The sequence below is a fragment of the Acanthochromis polyacanthus genome, chromosome 11 (assembly GCF_021347895.1).
Source record: "Acanthochromis polyacanthus isolate Apoly-LR-REF ecotype Palm Island chromosome 11, KAUST_Apoly_ChrSc, whole genome shotgun sequence".
Lineage (NCBI taxonomy): Eukaryota > Metazoa > Chordata > Actinopteri > Pomacentridae > Acanthochromis > Acanthochromis polyacanthus.
Window position 1 is genome coordinate 11,627,809 of NC_067123.1, and position 16,038 is coordinate 11,643,846.

The 16,038-nt window shown below is 39.6% G+C and overlaps 1 protein-coding gene across 2 annotated transcripts in view; it reads left to right on the top strand.

Moving 5' to 3' along the window:
- Positions 1-16,038, top strand: part of LOC110961271 (semaphorin-6D-like) — a 284,544-nt gene that overhangs the window by 251,060 nt on the left and 17,446 nt on the right. The window lies entirely within an intron of this gene.

Genomic DNA, 16,038 nt, shown 5'->3' on the forward strand with positions numbered 1-16,038 from the left:
AACATGATCCCAGTTTCTTTAAGACTTTTTAACTCAAAAGTGTACCTACTTATGACCCCAAATTTTACACATGGTCAGCTCAATCAATATTCACCACTTTTTATTTCAAAAATCAGTCAAATTGAAGATGGTCAGGTGTGAGGCGTTCTGTGAATTGAACCTTCCCTTATTGTCTGTGCTAAGCTAGGCTAACCATGCCCTAAATCCAGCTCTGTGCCAAGTGAGATCAAAAAAATTCAGAGACTGTGCCAATAAAAATGAAATCCCAAACCTGATTTAAAATTGGCCACCACTGAAGTAAGCTCTGTGTGCAGTAATACACAGTTCCCAGTGCGCCTGCAACGCTTGTAACATGTGAAACACCATCTGTGATGAGTGCTGAATGTCCTAAACTGTGTCAAAATGTCACCTTTTCAAACTGAATTTGATTTTGGGGTGAAGGAACAAGTCACAAGGAACCAAATATGATAAATATTGTTTTTCTTGTGGCAAAAAATAACAATCTAACACAGAACTTGGCGAGGGCAACTTAGATATTTTAAAGATACTGAATGGATCCGTGAATTAGTGTCCATGTTCATCTGTATGCTTTCATAAAATTTGCAATGGAAAGCAGCTAATGAATCATAAAAAAAAAAAAAGAAAGAATGTTAAACAAGCTGTGTGTGCACGAGTGTTTAGGTGCTAAATGTAGTTTGGAGATAAATGGGTCGAAAAGGGCGTAGTTGAAAAGTTCACTTCATTCTCATCAGTGATAAAAAAAAAAGAAAAACCTTTTGTAGTGCTTCCTTGAGCAACCGCTGCATTTCTTAAATTACCAAGCTAAAGCCCGAAGAGGACATTTTACATATACTTAGACACTCACTCTTTCTGAAGAGCCAGAACAAAACCATTATGAAGTTAAGTGAATTTCCACCTCTGAGTGGGTTTAATGCTTTTTCCCTCAGCTCCCATTATGTGCGTCTGGATAATGTAGACACTAAATGGCAGCTTTTAAACCCAAACTAAAAGTCTGCGGCAGGCGTATAGGGGAATTCACACATACACTAGCAGAAAAGCGTGTGTTTAAGTTATGTTCATGTGATCAGAATTATAATAGAAAGAGTATGGGATTAAATGTCCCAATCGAGACACTATTAAATGCCATTAGGGCCCCAAAGTCGGAACTCAATGCAACAGAAGTCAGTACAGCTTTCATTATTTAAATCTGTTTTTTCTCTCAATACTTCATACATCCATCTTTATTTTTTTGATGTCAGACTCAATCCTCCTTGGCAAGGAGGATAGAGTGTTCAGAGAAATTTCTGTCTTTCTTCAGAGGCAATTTTTTTTAGCTACTCTCTTACCTACCCTCTTTGCTGGAGGGTTTGTTTTACTCTACCTTTTTTTTAAAGGACCCCAGAAATCTTCAATTGGACCTCTGTCAGTTCACATACTTGGCCAGGTCATGGTTGTCACTTTCATCTTCTATAGAAAATTCTTTTGTGATTTTGCCAGTGTTTGTTAAATCTGTATCGTTCTTAAAAATTCCTTTTTTGCTAAACTTCCTCAAACTGGAAGTCAAATTGTCAGAAAGTGTTTTGATTATTCCACAGGTGTGCAGGGTGTCATCTATAAATGTCATCTCTCCAACAGCTTTTGCACTCATGCATCGCCATATCATAACACTCCCACCTCCATGCTTCACTGTCAGGACTGAGGGTCATTCCATGAAATCGGTGCCTTTTGCATCCCCAAGAAATAATCAGTCATACAATTATGATAACAACAAATTAATATTTCATTTAAAAATATAACATTACCCTGTCTTCTCTCCTTAATATAACATCAAATTAAAGTCAGTGAAATGTTATTTTAATTAATTTAAATTACTTTCATGCTGAAAAGGGTGAGGTTTTTGGCCTGTCCCTCACTGTTATTGTTGTATGTGTACAGGACTTTTCATTTGTAAAATGTAGGCAAAATGTTAAAATTTTTACATTTACATGTAGTTTAAAGTATGATCTTATTTTAAAACAGTCTTTTTGGTAATAATAATATATATTAACCATTATAAATTACCAATTTATCGGCGTCCCCTGATTTCGTGTCAACCCTGTTACCCTAACTAAAAAACCCTATAAAAATAATCGTACATTCCAGATTTGACAGGATTTAAAGGAGGTTGCATCATCTCGGAACCAGGATGCTAACAGCTCATTGACAAGTAAGTTTCTCTCATCTCTGATTTGGTATTTTGAAGTTTTTTCAAGGTTTAACCAGGGGGACAAGCATACAACGTCAATCCTGTTACCAGTTTTTAACATATAAACATAATCAATTTTCTATTTTTCAAAATATAATCAATATCTACAAGTAATTATCTTTCAAAGTACATAGCTTGCACTTTAACTAGCATTTATTTTAGCTAGCTACAAGCAAATTAGTTTAAAATGGTCAACCCTGTTACTGTCAACCCTGTTACCTTTCCACAGTAACAGGATTTGACATAATTAACAAATATTAAATAACACAGCCTGAGATGGCACAATATAGTTTCCTGTCATTTTAGACCTTCTGTGATTCCTGGCTACTTAAAAAATAAAAATTAAATATAGTTTAAATTTTACATTTTCAAAGTTGAAAAGGCACCGGTTTCGTGGAATGACTCCTATGCATTCGCTGTGGTAGTCCTGACCAGGTTCACACCAAACATGCTGGACTCCATCTGAGCTGAACAAATTTATCCTGGATTTATCTGACTGCTGCCAACATTCATCAGGCCTCTTTTCATTTTAGTTAGTAAAGTTTCGTTTTGCGGTGTTGTGCAGAAGAGCGTGCTTGGCATGTCCATGTAGAATGCGTTCCACACTGTCTGAACTGTCACAGAAAACTCTGATTTCTATTGACAACTTCTGTGACACATCTAAAGCAGCTGCCCATCTGTTTTTCAGAGATAGAGTGTGAGGGAAGTTCACTGTTCATGGTGTCATTTTAGTAGGACGACCACTGCAGCACTGATTAGTGGTACGCTTTCTATATCTCCTCATTACTGCTACCATTGTATTTCGTTCAATCTTTAGTTGATCTTCCTATATCCCTCTCCATCTTCATCAAATCTCACAGTCAGATTTTTAAGTTTCTTTGGCAGTTCTTTTCCAAGTTCTGAAGCCATGATGCAAACATGCAGATAGACACAACCCATAGGTCCAAATCGTACGAAGTTCTAGTGTTCACAGCTCATGTTAGGCTAACTGAATATCACGTGTACTCAGATTAGCTTAAATGATTACAGGGTTTATAAATTGTGCAGAAGTGATCACTTCACTCACTTTTGCCTCATTGAGTTTCCAGCTTTAGGGCCTGTGTTTTTAATATAGTCTTTGTATTTTCCTTTGATTGCTAACAATAATGCTATTGTTGAGAGGTGACACAATTTTGAATCATTTGTGATGTTACACAGGTGAATAATCACTAGTGTATTCTGTAAATTTAGCCTAAACTATTTGAACACAAAGGAACCCTACTTTATGTTTGAAAGTTATAAAGGGTTTCTCAGTAGATATTGTCTCTTGCATCTACCGGCGTGTCACCCAGCCTTTCTAAAGTCAATTGTGGGATTTTATGATTGACAAAAATGGCAGCAAGCAATAAAATTCAGGTGTCAACATTGTTTTGTTTTTTTATGCAGGAAGTTTGGTGCCAATATGAAACTGTGAATTTTTGCTCCCTCAGTTTTTGGTCCTTTAGATTCAGGAGCTAAAGCTGCTCATTTTGAGAGCTTTGCTAGCTTTTACTCAAAAACTCTCCACCTAAACGGATCGGACTGTGATGCAGCTCCCTGTGAAATCAGAGAATAAAGTGCACATCTGCAAATATGCAAGGGACACAGAGAATACGGCCATTATAAGGTCGAGTTAACAGTCCATTAACACCACCGAGGGAACATCTAGTGGTACTTCCCACCCCATCACCATTACAATCATCATCATCATCATTGCCACCCCATCAGGACCTAATGTGGAGCTTAATCGTACGGACTGAATAACTGGAGTGACACGAAATTTCTTCTGTTGGGAACAGAGAGTTCCTAGTAAGTGTAACTGGTTGCAGTGAGGTTTGGTTTTAACTTTCAAACTCCTCAAAACCACCATCAACTTGTTCTTGGTCCTCCAGTCAGGATGTTTGTCCTTCTCAAGGCTTTATCTTCTTTAGACACTGCTACCTTGATCTTAGGTCTTTTTTCATGTGTTGTTTGATAATATAACCCCAGTGAAATGAGACTGTCTTTTCAAAACATCTTATTCCAATCCACATCTGGTAAAGGTGGCAATTTTGATCAGAGTAAGTTGTTGTACACCCACAGCCTCTGCATTGGAAGGAGTTCAGGATGGATGGATGGGTTGACAAATCACTAAAATTTGTTTTTTGAGCCAGTACTAGATATATTTTCTTCCCACAACATAACCTGTGGTAAAAATAAACATCTAATATTTTAAAATATATTAATTCCAATCTTGATTAGCTTCACCATACTTTTGCAGGACTTAAGGTTGGGGTCTACTGCCAAGTTTGGATCCCAGAAAATCCTTGATTTGTAGCAAATAAGTAGCAGACAGTCAAAACAAACAGAATCCAAGCTGGGCCACAGTTGCCATGTGGAGTTTTATGTTTGCATTCAAAACTAATGTCCTCCCAGGGAGAGAAAAAAAAAAATACCTGTCTTGTCAGCAAGTTCCTGTTCGATGCTTGGTCATACAATCACTGCTGTCACTTGGGGTAAAAGCACTATATGGACAGTCTTCTAGGAGTAATCCATTATTTTTGGTGGTGGAAGGAACAGACTACCTGTGAACATCCCCAATTTTTTACAACCTGGAGACTGCTAGGTCTCGCTTATTTAACATTTACTAAATGTTTGCTTGGAGTTGTCTCCAAACTAGCTGACACATTGTCAAAGAAATCATCCGTGTGGCTGCACTTTTCTCAAATAGAAACTTTGCAAACAGCAATTTATATATCACAGGTCAACAGCCAACCTGACAAAACATCAATATTTCAATAGATCTTGTGCAGGAATCACCAGTTGATATAGTTTAATTTGCAGACATCGTATGAATATGAGTTGGCGTACACTGGTCCACTCCAAGTATGTTGTCATTTCAGTATTTTAAAAAAAGCTTTAAACTTTCTGCAAATACTAGCTCTGTAAGTTGATTTAAAATTTAGTGAGCATTCAGTGTGCTGTGAAACATTTAGTACATCTACAGATAAAATGCAATTTTTTTCCCCTTCAGTTGATTGATTGGTTTAACAGTCAGTCCACCGAGATTTTCTCTGGTTGAATATATCCCTGTTAATTAACTCCTAAATTCATCATTTGGAGTTTCTGTATGCGACTTGATAACACTACTTGTGCTTTTGCCATTCACTGATGCAGCTTTTACTATGCAATGCTTCATTAAGTTTTCTCTAAAAGAAGTCAAGTGGCATCTTGATGTGACTTGTAATGTCTCTATGTGTCTTCTTAATTTGTTTGGTCTCATACTGTCCACTGCGAGAGTTTTCTGATAGAAACACAGGGGTCTGTCCTCACCTCCTACAACATTCACTGTGAAGCCAAGAGCAAGATAAGCCTTGTCATATTTTCTTGAATTTTTTTCAGGAGGTTGTGTCTTGTTTGTCTCCCACTCTGTTTTCATTTTCATCCTGGTCAAATATTTCTTCACTGTCTGCAACTATTGCTAATCACCGTGGGAAGAGCAGAATGAATTTGGGGACAGTTACCATGACAGCGCAGTTTGAGTGTTGTTGTACGCAACGAAAAACAGATCAACATTAAAACAGTAGTTTGGCTAAGTAGTTCTGCCTGGACGGACCTTTTTCTTTCAGTCGCTTGCACCCTCCCTGTCATGCCTCTGCGTCCCCCCAGGAGGGCGCGCCCCGCACTTTGTGAAACCCTGGATTAATCCAATGAGACTGTTGATGAAGTGTTTTTCTCTTTATGCACCTGCGATGGTCTGACCAATTACAATTTGCTTGTATGAGTGCGTGTCAACCAACCAATTAGCAAGTCCACCTGGACACTACAGCCGTACTAATTAACATATTTGACAAGCCACAAACACACAATGTGATTGCAACTGATTGCATCAGTAAATTGTTTTTGTTCATCAAAATGCAGCACAGTAGCCACAAGCAGTAACTCCAGATTTATTAAACTGCTTTATGGTTCTGCTTTGGCATTGCACGCAGTGCAGAAAGGAGTCTGGTGCGAGTGCTTTTATTTACCCTCCATCCACCCCGACCACCTCCTGCTGCGAGACTCTAACACAGCTCATAAATGTGTCTCGTCATTCATTCAAAAAATAAATTACAATCTAAGCACTGACGGAGGAGGTGAAGAGCAGCAATTTCCAGGCTGCTGCACAGAAACAGCTTCATTCTTATTCCACACACACACACACACACACACACACACACACACACACACACACACACACACACACACACACACACACCTAAAACACACACACACACACACACACACACATACCTGACACACAGCTGCAGGTGTGTGTCAGATGTATGTGTGTGTGTGTCAGGTGTGAATTGTTTGACCTTTAAAGTGGGAAGGATTGTGTGTGTTACCAGCATTTTCAGTGCCGAAGCGAAAAAGTCAAACTTGACAAGGTCTCTCTTTCTTCCTCGCTCGCTCTTCGCATACTCTCCCTCCATCTCTCTCTCTCTTTCATTTTGATTTCTAACTCTCTCTCTCTCCCTTAATCCACGTCTGTCATTTTTCTCTCTCTCCCTCCTTCATCTCGTTGTCATTTCTCGCCTCTCTCTCGCCCTCCTCGTTGCCGCCTCCCTCTCCTCGTACAGACTCTGTCACTGGCGTCGGGCTTCATGTGAATACCAATGGATCTTGTGGGGAATGTGTGGGCGAGAGAGCAGCGGTAGAGAGAGAGAGCATGCTAATAGGGTAGAAGTTTCTGGAGCTTGACTTCGGTGTTTGGAGCGTCCGCCTCGGCCTTAAAGCCACAGTTCAGTTTTAAAACGCCGCACACGGGTTCTGATGTAGTTTAAGTCTGAGCTCAGTCACTAAGATCATTTTATGCATGTGCAGCAAAGCAGACAGATGTGCCAGTGACACAAAGAGTCAGTGATTCTGCTTACTGCTTCTGCTTTCTTTACATACTGTCTTCACCCGAGAAACAAAAGCATTTGTTGGTGGTTCAGATCTCGAAAAGGCTTGATAACAATAATTTTGAAGAGATGTCCTTTGATTGTTCCACACATGTTTGGATGTTATCATCATCACTGAATCATTATTTTACAATTTAACCAGTAGGATTACTGAGCCCGCCTTAAAAGGGACAATCGAGCTGCAATTTTTTCACTGAAAAAGAGAAAGAAAAGTCCACGTTTGTAGGTTTAAGGAATTTCAGTCAGTAGTCTTGAGTTTGAGGACCATCTTGGATCAAAATTATATATTGTTTAATTTTTTCTCTTCAATCTTCTTTTGACTTTCAGTTTCACTCACTGCTTTGCATTTGGAATGTATTTGTTAGCACACCAAAACTACTTGGTTCAAGTTTAGAATCAGAAAGCCTTTTTTGCCACTGTATGCCAAAAACACACCACAAAATTAGGAGTGCAAACTTCCTCTGGAGTTTAGGCACAGAAATGACTTTGGAGCAGAAACTACTCAATTTTGTTTTAGCACCAACACTACTTAATTAATTTTAGGACCGAAGCTACTTGGTTAGGTTTAGGCACTGCAAGTAGTTGGTTAAGTTTAGGTACTGAAACTACTTGGTTACTTTTATGCACCAGAAGCATTCAGTTAAGTTTAGACATTGAAACAACTTAGCTAAGCTTACACACCAAAACTGCTTGGTTAAGTTTATGCACTAAAGCTACTTGGTTAGGTTTAGGTACTGCAAGTCCTTGGTTAAGTTTACGCACCAAAACTACTTAAGTAAGTTTACGCAAAGAAACTAGTCTGTTATGTCTAGATGTCAACACCACTTGGTTTAGTTGACGCTACTAAAACTACTTTGATAAATTAAGGCACCAAAGCTACTTGTTCAGGTTTAAACTCTGTGTTAAGTTTCTGCGCCAAGACTACTGGAAGCATTTTAGGCATCAGAACTACTTATTTAAGTTTAGTCCCCAAAACTACTGGGTTAAAATTTAGGGAACAAAACTACTGGGTTATGATTAGAGACTGAAACTGTCTGGTTAAGTTTACACACCAAAACATCTTCGTTTCATAGAGGCACAAAAAACAACTAAGTTGAGTTTAGACACTGAGACTATTTGGCTAAGTTTAGACCCCAAATCTACTTGGTTAGATATCAGAACCACTTGGTTTAGTTTACGCTATCAACACTACTTTGGCACTGAAGTTACTTGTTTAAGTTTAAACTCCTACTTTAAGCTTCTGCACTAAAACTACTGGAAAACCACTTGATTAAGCGTAGATATCGATACTATTGAATAAATTTATTCTCAGAAACTACTTGGTTATAGCCTAGCCGCGCTAGACCCAGCTCTTAAGACACAAGGGTCTAGGAACGCTTGACAGGGAGGGAGGCGGGCTAAAAGGTTGTCTTTCAAATCACTCTTCAGCAATTGGGTAGGTATACAACCAATCAGCGCAACGAATAGGCTGACGTAGTTCCTAGAGCGCCGGATTGTGGCTAAGTCCCATTAGCTTCCCAACCAGCAGAGCCAACTGGTATATTAAGGATTTGCCATATCCCGTCGGCATAAGTCCAAATACGTCTTTCTTCTCAATGAAACACTTCAGTGCCGTCCTTTGTTTATCTTTCAAGTTGAATTTTAGCTTCAAATCTTTAACTCATTCGCTGCCGTTGATGTCTATAGACGTCAATTAAAATCCGAACGTTCGCTGCCAATGACGTCTATAGACGTCAATCATGTTTTTTGACTGGGGGGGCTGCAGGATAGTCTGTCGGAGCTTGTCGGTGAAAATCCTGGAGTTTTGAAACGTGAGAGTGTTGCGGTGGGCCAAAAGAATGACAAAGACAGTGACCATGGTGGGGCGACAGCAAAAAGTGCCGTTGCCAACAGCCGCTGGCGATCAAAGCCGCGCTAGTTTTCAGTTTCGGTTTCGCCACCACTGCTCTCTTGAGCTCATCTGACGAAGCCGAGTCAGATGAGTTTGGAGCGAGCACACATACACACACCGACACACACACAGACACACACACACACACACACACACCTAAAAATAGATTGTTTATATTTTGTAAGATGTATTGTTCTGAACCAAAATGTTGACTTGTGTTGTTTGTTTGTAAATAAATGATTTAGCAAACAAAAGGTTAAAAAGTTGACCTCAAAATGCTTTTTCCGAGTTGTTTTTGTTGTTTCATATAAGTAAGCAACTGTTTAGTTGTGTGGGATGTCACTAAGTGATTGATGTGCCTCTCTGTACAAAAAGCTCGTTATCTCTGTTTTTTGGTCAAAAACAGGTGTTTTTGCTGAAACTACCCTATGTTCTGCTGCCGATAACTTTAGAACCAAAAATGCTAGAAACAAACTTTTTTTTCCTGATGAAAGAAGAGAATCTACACTTTCTTTTGACAGTTTCAATGTTTATGTAGTCTTAAAACTTGATATTCTGTAGATCTTGAAAAATCTGTCAAAATTCTTAAAAACTCTGGCAGTAGGGGGCTCTTTGCTCTGAAAACAGCTGGCAGCCGATGAGTTAAGGGCTGTGGCCAAAGCCGAGTCGAAAAATAACTGTTTATTGTGCGCTGGTTGTTTCTGTCAGAATCGTCGCGCCTCTGTCGTCACTTAGTTACGCCCGCCTTCTGACTCTACACTTCATGGTGATTGGTCGGGCCAGTTTTAGGAGCATCCAACCTCGAGCCTTATGGAGGGTAACTAGACCCACCCTGGCAGAGAATTAAATTCGTTGCCGTGGGTTGTCTAGCGCGGCTAGGCTAACTTGGTTACAGCTGGACACCAAAACTATTCGATTAAGTTTACACAGCAGAAATACTTTGTCAAGTTTCAGCATCAAACTTGGTTGCATTTAGGCACCACAGATTCTTGGTAAGATTTAGAAAATGATCATGGTTTGGGTTAAGTTACACTCTTTATGTTGCAAAACTCCACTTGGTTGCTTCGAGAGTGGCAAGTTCACTGGTGTTTTTACATACACTTATTCACATGACCACAAGAGGTCTTGTAAATAACATGTTATCTGTGTTACTTTCTGTTTATTGATGGCCACAATGGATGATAATGAACCTAGTGAGCCTATCTGAAGCAGAGGAGGTCCATATGCAAATCTAGACAGCACAGGAAGTGGACAAAATGTGTGTTGTTTCAGGAAATTAACAGTAGCTTGTCATAAATCTGGAATTCTAGTTTGTTGTGTTGACCACAAATTTCTGTTCCAGCTGGACAGTTGATTTTGATTCTGCACATATGCTGCCTTGTACTAGGATATATAGATATTTTCTTTACCTTACAGCATTTGTATTATTTCAGCTTACAGTATTTCCCAATCATGTGCCTATTGTGTCTCTATGGGTCATACTAACCTTGCATTCTCCGTCTTCGTTGTAGCGATTCAGGGAAGTGAGGGCCAAACAGTGTATGTCGGGGCAAAAAGTCTGAGCTCCCTGCAGCTTTTAAAGCACCAGATTTTTACATGACTCACCTGGACATGCTGTGTAGTTGAGGATTTGTTGTTCTGTAACATACAGTTTGGGACGTTCTCACTATTCCTGATAATCTTTTTAGGATTTTGTCCACAAATCTGGACAGTATTATTCCTCCTTTATCTTAAATTTGATTTGACTCCTGTTTATTTAGGTCTTTATCTTGTCTTCATGCCTTCACGTCTTGTTGCCTTGCTGCAGTCTGCTGTACATTTATTACATCTTGCCTTACTAAAGCATTTTTTTATCGCCTCTCTTATGGCTTCTCGCTGAATTTCTTTGATTGATTTAATTCGATTTTCCCGGACAGGGAGAACTTCTATATTGATTTGAGTCAAAAAAGCGAGAGGAAAGTGGAGAGGAGGAAAAACAAGGAGCCAGGAAGAGAGAGAGAGACTGAGGAAAGTAAATGTGAGTCTGACAGATGAAAGGAGGAAGAAGATGTAGGCTGAGAAAGCAGTGAAGTTAAGAATACTGTAAGTTTTAGACTGACGGAAAACAGAAAACAGTGACAGAGAAAGCAAAAAGCAAAGACATCACCCAGAAGATTTCACCCCGATGCCACAAACTTTTTACAATTCAGGCTGACAGCAGAGAAAGAGAAACTTTCAAATTGACAGAGGAGCGAGAAAGAAACAAAGAGAGAGGGCAGAGAAAGAAACATTTCCATGTCGGGCTGTAATTAGCATAATATTTTTCTCTGTGTGTCTCCATCATCCTATTTATAACTGTCAGAGTGAAGGACGGAGATGAAAGAGTGGAAATAACGAACATGAAATTGTCTCTGTTAAACACAGGGGGATGTGTGTGTACGTGTGGGTGTGTGTGTTAATCCTGAGTGGACGTGTAATGACTGCCTGCTCTATTTCAACAGCATTTTGCATAAAAGACAAATTTGTTCCGTGGTGTCGTGTATCAAAGCGAAGCCTCTAAGGCCTCGGGGCGCTGCTGGCTTTGAGGTTAGAGATGGTTGCCAGTTCGAGTCCCGCACCGACAGGGGAAGCGGGAAATAAACCCCCCGAACGGGCAGCCACAGCGCAGGGCATGAAATTAGCTTTGTGTTTCTGGGGGTATTTTTGGGCCCTTTGATCAGTTTTTCAGGGACATGCAGCTCCGTCTGAGCAATTTAACTGAGCTATGAAATAATAAATCACCGAGTCAGCAGCTCCTTAGAGCGACTCTACAACCTAAACATGTTTCATTTCACAACAAAACTCACGCAAAGCTTGAAAAGTGGCAGCAAAAAGTTGGATATTTGGAGATCAACATTGTGATCTCTGTCATAATCGCAAATTTGTTCTATATTTTTCACTTCTGAGGTAGAATAATAACTTGGACAGTATCTTTTAAACTTATTTGTTATAAAACATTTATATAAACGTGATTTTTTTTTACAGTTTCACATATTTATTACACAGAAAACCTTCAGCAAAGGTCATATTAATCCACCACAAAAGAACTGCAAGGCTGCACACAACTTTTATTTTCCTCTAAGTACACCATACACTTACTTTCAATAACTTTCTGCACCATTTCTGAGTGTGTGTTTTTTTAAATTCCTGTTTTATTTTATCTATTTTTACTCACTGTAAGACTGCATATGAAGTCCTGCACCTTTTTGGAAACTGCAAAACCACAACTAGAAGTAGAGGAGCCCAGACTCTTTCGTTTTTGTACAAAATCTTTCCGGTTTCAGTGGTTTGTTTTTGGCGAATTTTTAGATGATACATGTAGAATAAAGGGATTTTGGTAAAATATTAAGGTTTTGCACTTAGAATGTGGTAAATTTTCTGATACAATGGTGTGTCACAGATGATTAGTTCAAGGATTGTGAGAAAGTTTGTTTTTACAGTTTCTTGCTTTGATTTATGGTGTAATTTTAGTGATTTCTAAAAAAAAAACAGCATGACATTTTAACTGAGCAGTGAGTTTTGAAGTTAAAGTAGATTAAAGTATTTGCACAAAATACATTGAAAACATACCTACAAGAGATTAAATATATTTCTATATGTTGCTCATTGGTAGGTAGGTAGATAGATAGATAGATAGATGTTTTTATCTCTAGAGAAAAACACGCACAGATATAAAACATAAAAATAAGCTTAACTACTGAAAATAAAACACATGCATAAGATATTCTACAAAATAAACTGTTCAGGTTATGTTAATTTATGTGCAGTGGGTTTCAAATACACTAAACATTCCATTAGGATCACAGTCATTTAATGAGGACTATAAATATAGCAGCTTTTCATATGTCCCTAGAATGGAAATTAAGGTTATCATCCCAACACACGTTACCCATTAACCCCCTTAGGTTTGTTTTATAGAAATAATCATCAACATCTAATGAGGACGGTGTCTTTAGCTTCATATCCTGAAATAAAAGGTTGAAGTGGAAGCGTGTAAAATCTTCCCAGACTGTTGGAAGCGTTTCCCTAGACCTGTCAGCGGCCTGAAACAAGCTCGCTGTAAAATGTGTAAACTGCACTGAGTGTCAGCGAGCTAAATCAACCTGTCAGTCTCAGGACTGGGCGGCTGCCAGGTGAAAGTGTGTCGCTGTGAATGTGAAGCAGGACGACCGTAATGAAATAACGCTGCTCAATCAGGCCTCCGGGATAAAACAGAGGTTAAGACAAACAAAAGCGACCTGAAAGTCACAGCTTTCATCTGTTAAAGTGGCAGAATTGCGCTGCAGTGACTCAGCGCTGACGCAGCCCAACTCTGATTTAAGCCAACAAAAAAACAATAGAAACACAACAAGAGGAGCTGCAGTTTTACATGACTGAGTGTGGCGATGTGTGCTCAGCTGCAGTACCGTGAATGGCCACAAGATGCTGCTTAAATGACAGCTCTGACTATATTTACGGGAAAATTTTCATAGGCTTTTTACATGAACTTTTTTGATACATCAGAAAGCTTAAGACACTGCAGAAATGTATCAGTAGCAATGGTAATTATTATTAATTAGAAAATTCTAATTTGAAGGAAAGACGATCATAAAAACATTATTACAAAATAACCTTTACCTAAGAACTCCGTCATTTATAGAGCAGAGCTTTTCTATATATCAGCAAAATATGTATGAATTCCAGCAATCATCACTCCTGTGTTCTAATGCTACATTGTGCTAGCTGATGGTGTTGAAAGGCTAGCTGATAGTTAGAAACCCCTCGTGCAGTTATGTTAGCCCATAAATGAGTGTGAGTCTTCATGGAAAACATGAAATTGTCTGGATGACCCCAAACTTTTGAACAGTAGTGTATGTGAGCACAGAGAGTAGGAGAGAAGCTAACAGACGTTAAACAGCAGCTGAGTTTAGGCTGCACTTAAAGCTGCTGTCCGGAGTTTCTGTTTGTTTTCAATTTATGTATCATTTTTTAACAAAGCTTAAATGTGTTAGTCTAGTTCGATACTATAATATAAAGTTAGTATAACGCGATATGAAAATTTATTCCTGAGCTCCGCCTTCCTCTCATAGACCCCCATGTTATTTCAAAAAGCGCCGGTTGCTGCCGACCAATCAAGTTCGAGCTTCAGCTTTGTCATGCTGTCAATCAACGGTTACGCGCACAGCAAGCAAGCCCATGCAGAGGTGGGCGAGCTACGCACTACGCAACCGGGCGCACATTTGTTTTGCTTGTGGAGGAGAGAGCATCAGGGCTCAGCAACTTCCAGAAAAGTTACCACGGCTTGTCAGGCCAAGAGACTGCAGGACGTTTTTTGGCTCGGGGTGCTCGCGTCGCTCCCCGACCACGGCCTCCATAGCCCGCCTGACGGCTTCGTTTAGATGCCCGACCTCTGGAGGAAGATGTTGGGGCGTCTGGGACATACTCTTCGTCAGAGGAGTCATGCAATTCTGAACTCTAGATAGAAATAAATAAACAGTGTAACACATATACACGCGTAAATGCACTAAGTTTGATAAACAACGTCATCGAGAGGGATACACGAGTATAATCACATATTGAAACTTTACTCGTTCGTCCTAGCAGATTCATGTTATTTTGGTATTAGGACAAGTTAGACTCAATACAGCATTCTAACGTAATTCCTTTATTATTTACTAAATGTACTAAATGTAGAAGAGGGGAAAACAGCAAAACAGGCGAGATGCTGCAGCACTCCGGGCACTTCTCTCATGTACTGCGTGCGTGCACAAATAAAGGGGCGAAATCAGAGGGAGGGAGGGTGGGACCAACAGTGTTTTGGGAGACGCTGCGATTCAAACTCCGGACAACAGCTTTAAGCAATACAGGCAACATAAAAACTCAGTCAATCACACAGTTCTTGTTTATTTGAGTTTCAGAAGAAAGTTTTCACCATTGCTGAATGTCCTTCAGCTTTACCATTTCCACAGAACTCTGACCGGGGGCATACCATCAAATTTAATAGTAACATTAGCCACATTAGCCACACAACATGCTAACACTAAGGATTTTCCATTATTTTGTATCAATAATAAAGACAATCTACTGGATTTTCAGCTCCTCAGATGCTGGGAGTGCATGGAGACTGTTGTTTTCACTCTTGCAGCAGAACATTTGGTGAACTTTGCTCATAGCTTGAACATTTTAAAGTTAGCAGAAGCAGCTTCAGAAAGTAAATAAACCTGGTGGACTGTGAGGCCGCTGCTCATTCTGTTCGTTCCTCAGTTTTTATATAGAAAAGAATTAAAATTCTTATCGGCTTGTAAAATCGGGAGGACAGAAGTGAACCACTTCACATCGTAACAGCTTTTACTTTAAATTTTCAAGTTTATAACCACAAAACACAATAAAAATGTATTATTTTCACCTTATGAGACCTTTAATTAATCTGCATGTTTCAGCCACTATGCAGTATTTAAACATCCAGGTTAAGAGAAGCTGAAGATCTTAAACATTCTGAACGACATGATCAGCATTTTTGCACTATCTGTGAAGTATCGATCGCCGCGGTATTGATCATCCCTTCTATCCTGAGCTGCGTGTGTGTGTGTGTGTGTGTGTCTGATTGTGTGTTTGTATCGCTGCTGGACACACTGATGAGTCATTGTATCTGAGAGGCTTTGATGTTGTTTCTGGACCTGACGAGGCGAACGCTGCCAAACAATAAACTCTTTCTCTTTCATCTCGTCTCTCCTTCATCTCACCCCTCCTCTCTCCTCCTCATCCCTCCATCCTTTTGTCATCCTCCAATCCAATCACTCCCCCCCAGATCTTACCTCCTCTACGTTCATCTTCGTTCCCTCTTTTCTCACCTGTGAACCACCTCTTTCTCATTAAGTCCAATCCTCATCTCTGTCTCTCACCCTCTTCTTTTCTTCCTCCCTTTCACCTTGCTCTCACCTCTCCCCATCTGTTCTTCCTCC